Source organism: Pieris brassicae, chromosome 3, assembly GCF_905147105.1.
Source record: "Pieris brassicae chromosome 3, ilPieBrab1.1, whole genome shotgun sequence".
Classification (NCBI taxonomy): Eukaryota; Metazoa; Arthropoda; class Insecta; order Lepidoptera; family Pieridae; genus Pieris; species Pieris brassicae.
In genome coordinates, this window is record NC_059667.1 from 22056719 (window position 1) to 22062885 (window position 6167).

Sequence of the window (6167 nt, forward strand, 5' to 3'; positions counted from 1 at the left end):
GATTAAAAAAAATCTGAAATATATTTGATCTTGTTGAATTGGATATTTAGTTTTTGGACTTCTAAGCATGGTGTGTGTCCACGAACTTGTTGGAAACTTAAAGTCATATCAAAATAGGGCTGCTGAGATTTTCCTACCAACGCCTCCTGTTCTTTTGGACATGTCAGAGATCCAGAAAGTCTAGAAAATCTTATTGTGACTGTAGGGCATCAGACCTAGATGCCGATGAACGAAAGGTACAGGTCATACCATCACCCAGGCGCAGAAGCTCGCCAAAGACACGGAAGACTGGAGTACGGCGCCTCTAACACGACCATCAGAAATGAAGAGAAAGTTTAAGGGAAAGATTTATTGATTACATTAAGGTCCAAAGTTCAATATCTGGCTTTAAAACATTTATTGTTTTATAACTGAGGCAAACAACAGTCATAATTAAACCTAATATATCGCCATCGCATATGAAATCCTCATATATGCTTCGATCGAAAAGTCCAAGAATTTAAACCATTAAAAGCATGTTGATGACGGAGGCGTTAATTGAGTGCAATGATGCAGTGTGCAATTAAAATATAATTGTTCCGCGCTACTGTGACAAATGGCGGCCCGAGACAGCTGTTAATTTGACACACTGGCCGTCTAGAGCAGTGGCGTTACAGAGGGAATCTATACGATAGATAATAATAAATAATAGGGACTCTTTGGCCGAGGGGTTCGGGCGCACAGGCGCCTATTAAAGATTTAGCTTGGAGCCTGTGAGGTACCGGTAACCATAGAGCTGCATGAGGGAAGTGCCACAAGGGAGTGCCACAAACTTTTTAATTTTATTATTACTATGGAGATTAAGAAAATTTTAAATATTTGATTGTGATGTTTAGATTTTTAATAAAATTAGTAACTTTAATAATAATCCTACTTCAATTCCATATCGAAAATGAAATTTATTCAAATTGGTGTTAAGTTCACACACTTTTAAGACTAGTCCATAAAGGATAACCTCTATTGACCGCTTTTGGAAGGTCCAGTTTAGGTTAACCTAACCTAACCTTCCGTTTGAATCTGTTTTGCTTCTTCCATCCATTTCTTCCCAAAAAAATTATTATCTCGACTGTAGTAGCTTTTTACATTTTTCTTCCCTTCCAAGCTTCGGCGGTCTATCTTCAGTAGACCTTACAATATTGCCTACTCATTTTCGATCTAGTCGCTTCGGAACGTGTATAATGCTGACAGTGCTGCAATAAGCTGTCAAATTTTGACGCATAAACGAGGAAGTTTTAATAACACTGAATACACAGCTTATTTACGCGAGAAGAGCGTTTTAAGACAAGAGTTAGGTGGACAATGAGGATCATTCAAGTGTCCTATCAACTAAGGATAGACAAGGGAATGGCGACGTTTCGGTAAAGTGATAATTGTCTATAAAATATGCTTATCGTTATTAAATACGATACGATTGTTAAATCTGTTTTTAATTCGTGTTTTAGATTCTATCCTAAATCAATTGGAGAATTAAGGAAGACCAAATCGTATAAATAAAAGTATTAGCGGTGACCAAAGATTCACGTATTTTGAGTTCTGTATCCATCTCCTTGATCAGTTTTATTTATATGTAGGGTATATCTTCTGGAGGAGCAGTGTTGACATAGTGGCTTCAGCTTGCCACGCTCATCCTTAAGCTACGTTCGATCCCCGGCTGTGCACCAATGGACTATCTTTATATGTGGGCATTTTGACATTCTCTCGGAAGGTCGACGTCAGTCATCTGACGTCAGTAACTTCTTTCGATGGCCACCTTTTGGTTCGCAGAGCCAGAATGATATTAATAAATTAGCTCAAGTTGCGCAAATGCCTCTGTCCCTGGATGTTAATTACTCTGCGCCTGATCTACATTAATGCTCAATTGGCTGTTTTCAATTTACATGAGGTAAAATATAAAATATTGTACATTAATAGATATTGTTTTACAACTGCGTATGAAGAACTGCCATGATGCCTGTTAAAAACAATATAATCTTAATTTATTAAAGGGAGTGAGATTTGTGCGTTTCTCGCTTTTTATTCACGTTTTTTCTCTCCTTCGTTTTTAACGTATGACAAGCTGCATGCTATATGTGTTTGAGGATTTTTTTTATATAACTGTGGGCAAACGGGCAGGAGGCTCACCTGTTAAGTGGTGACCGCATGGACATTTAAATGTAATACAATTCTCGAGCATAACTAATATGATATGAGAGTTGTAAGTCAAACATTTAAGGAATTATATATATAATTGGAATAAAAAAAGTTCTTTGGACCATTTGGTATTTGCCGAGCGTCTCCCATGCAAGAGTTTGGATCACCGGCCAATTGACTTTCCATGTACATTTCATACACGTACGGTGATGGAGAACATTATTAGGAGTCCGGTAGACCTGATTTGGTTGTGTTTCTCTAAAACTAGCAGAAAATGTTGTTGTTGAGTTGTTCGGATTAATACCTGCAGCTGAGTTTCAGCATCGGACGTCGAGGCAAAATACAAAATTCCACCCGTATCACCTCGACGTCCGACGTTCCACGACTGAGCGTTTCTCAAGGCAATTTTTGCCGCGCACCACCGCTATGTGGAACCAGCTGCCCACTGAAGTATTTCCGAACCAATTCGACTTAGGGTCCTTCAAGAAAAGAGCGTACAAATTCTTAAAAGGCCGGCAACGCACTCGCGAGCCTTCTGGCATTGAGAGTGTCCATGGGCGGCGGTATCACTTTACATCAGGTGAGCCTCCTGCCCGTTTGCCCCCTATTTTATAAAAAAAAAAAAAAAAAAATACGTAAACATAAACGTGTTACCAGAGAGCATTGTTTTCCTAGTGGCTTCAGCGTGCGACTCTCATCCCTGAGGTCGTAGGTTCGATCCCCCGGCTGTGTCTATGTGCGTCATCATATTTATTCGATGGTATTATAAATGGATGCATATTATGGATTTATAATATACTTAATTGTATATTCGCTATAACAAAATAAAACGAGGAAGACAATTAAAAAGATGGGAAGATGATGTGCGAAGAGTGGCTATGTGGATGCGTAAAGCTATAATCAGAGAAGAGTGGAAGCCCTTAAAGGAGGCCTATGTCCAAGGATAAGCTGTATGACAAAAACCAACCAAGCCGGTTGCCGGTCCGATTAAATATTAATATTTATTTTTTATGTACTAGTATAAAAATTACAGATATAAAAGCTTTTATTATTAATAATAATATTATATTTAGTTAAATTTGTCCATAGATAAGCTGTAAATAAACAATTACACTTTCGAGAGTTTCGTGGTTATAAAAATTACGTTCTGACATATGAGATTCAAAGTTACCGAACCTCACCCTCGGATCCCGGTAGTTCACAAACTTTAGATAAAGAAAAGCTTGTTAGCGGTTGCAATTACTTCACCAATTAAAAGTCCCGTTTATTTTTAACGTCCCTAGGAAATTAGAGATAATTTGGCTCACGCGGCTGGCAACACAGACATTATCGGTGCGGTTCGAATTTCAAATTACGCGCGGGTATCGGGTGGCGCCCTCCGCGTCGCGTGGCAACGCAGGTGTATCGATCCGGAGACGAGCGAATTGTAACTCGCATCTCAATGTATTATGCTTATTTTTATTGTATCTCTAATCAAAAGGGAAGTGAAAATGATTTTGTTAGGCTCATCCACTAATTCAAACTCATATGAGATAGTTTTTTTTAAAACAACAAACAACTGACAATAAAAACATGCTGATTTTGCCAAGCGCGATCTCACACAAACAATAATGAAAAATCATAGACAATTTTATTATTTTATTCAATATGCGGAGTGGATTACGCGTTTTTTGTCAATTCTTTAAATTATGGTCCAGACACGTTTAATAAAGATTAATCTGTCTAGAACTAGATGATGTTGGTCCTACGCGATAGTACCAGGAGAGCAGGCGGGTAAAGGAAGTCTAAATAGGTGTGAGACTCAGACCATCCGGCCAGACTTGTTAATGGCTTGTGATTGGTTTGAGTTTCAAGCTGAAGCCGGATTTGTTATCTGTTTACGACAGATTTATATGTTAATACAACATTTATTGTTGTTGTGAAGGAAACTAGGTTTCAACGTACGAGGTAATTTTAGTGGGTATGTTGCCTTTGAGACAGGAATATGTTCTTTTTTAAACAATTGGAGGTCGTATATGCGAGGCAAGTCTAGGAGTCGATTCCAGAGTTCGCCAGTTCGTAAAAGAAAAAGATCATTAATTTATCAAGTATATATAGACAGAAAAATCTAGATGCATAACTTCGGGAGTTGCGAGTTGCATAATGAACTAAATAGAAATTAAATTTGCATAGAGATTGCGTCATGCAGTGATGGAGAGTTGCCAGTTCTTCTCGTTTTACGTTCATTTGTGTAGGTAATACATGAATTAATTCTATTTTATTTTGATTTGATTCCAACAAAATGTCTGCCTTAAGAAAAGCATTTGACAAAATTGTGTAATTGTTGAAAGAAAACAGTGTTTTACCGGATTGAAGCTATGTATTATTATGAATTCAATCCGGTCAGAAAGTGTTTTCTTTCAATTTGTAAAAGCTATGTTAACAAAAGACAATACTAGTATAACTGTTGCTCACTGTGTACTTTTTTAAATTCTTTAAAAAATTGTATAATGATTTAAAGAGAGATGTACAATTTATTTTCAGTTCTTCTAGTCAGTTCTACGCGCTTGATTTGAGAACTGGCAGTAAATTTAAATTTAGTATCATTATTTCTGACGTTTTGTAGTAGTCGAATCTCTGTCTTAACTATTCTACTATAAAGAATATCTTATAGTATAAATAAACTCCATTATCAATCGTCTTTTAAAGTACCGACAAGCTTATTATTTTTTTTGGTTAAAACTATGTCGCTCACGCTACAGCCCATGCCTAAGCCTACACCTTGCACATCGTTAATCGGTCATGATGATGAGTCGACTAGACGCTGCCACAGACGGTCACGCGCAATGCAAATTGCCTTAGTTGTTTTAATTTAAACAAATGTGTCCAACTTATGCATAGTCAAAGATGTTATTAAGACCTTTTTAAAAAAAAAATGCAAAGATTCTACGAAATGGAGTTATGACGCGGAGGTGTCTCAAGTTATATTATGTCGTGTGGTATGTATAATGATTCGTCAAGTCCATAATGAGTTAAGCTTAACTTAGTATACCAACATAGACAGAGGAGTTGTTCGGATTAATACCAGCAGCTGAGTTTCAGCATCGGACGGTTTCAGCAGCTATGTGGAACCAGCTGCCCACTGAAGTACTGTAGTAAGTACTGCCCACTTAGGGTCCTTCAAGAAAAGAGCGTACAAATTCTTAAAAGGCCGACAACGCACTCGCGAGCCCTCTGGCATTGAGAGTGTCCATGGGCGGCGGTATCACTTAACATCAGGTGAGCCTCCTGCCCGTTTGCCCCCTATTTTATATAAAAAAAATAGACTATCATTTTTAAAGACAAGGTGCCTTGATAGGTAGTTTATTTAGACCATAAGTGTTGATAGTTGACTTCTGACCTGACTTCACTGTAATATTATTTTTAAAGTAGTGTTGGCTTCAGCGTGCGAATCTCATCCTTTCAGTTATGGTGCAATGAAGGAAAACATCGTGAGGAAATGTTCCCTTAGATCAAAAAAGTCGACGGCCTGTGACACAGGAGGCTGATCACCTACTTGCCTATTAGACTGACAATCATGAAACAGATACAGACATCTGTGGCCCAGACCTAAAAGGTTGTAGCGCCGCTAGTTTCTTTAAACTGTTATTATGACATTATGATAATTAATTATGATATTTGCGTATTTGTATAATCAATCTGAATGTACCGCTTTTTTGACAGACAGACATAACATATATTACTAACGTAACACACACAGAAACACACAAAATATTAATAATAAAAGAAAGTTAACAAAAAATTATGGAAAGGAAAATAAACTTAGCAGGTAAACGTTTGTTATTATTTTAACACTAGTTGCTTAACGCGATTTCATGGCTTTTGTAATTCGTTTATTTAAGACATAATTACGTTGACCATATGACTTCAAAAAGAGGACCATTTGACGTCGTTCTGTAAGGCAAAAAGGCATATATGTATTTAGGCTTATATAATTAACGATACATTACAATGTAAGC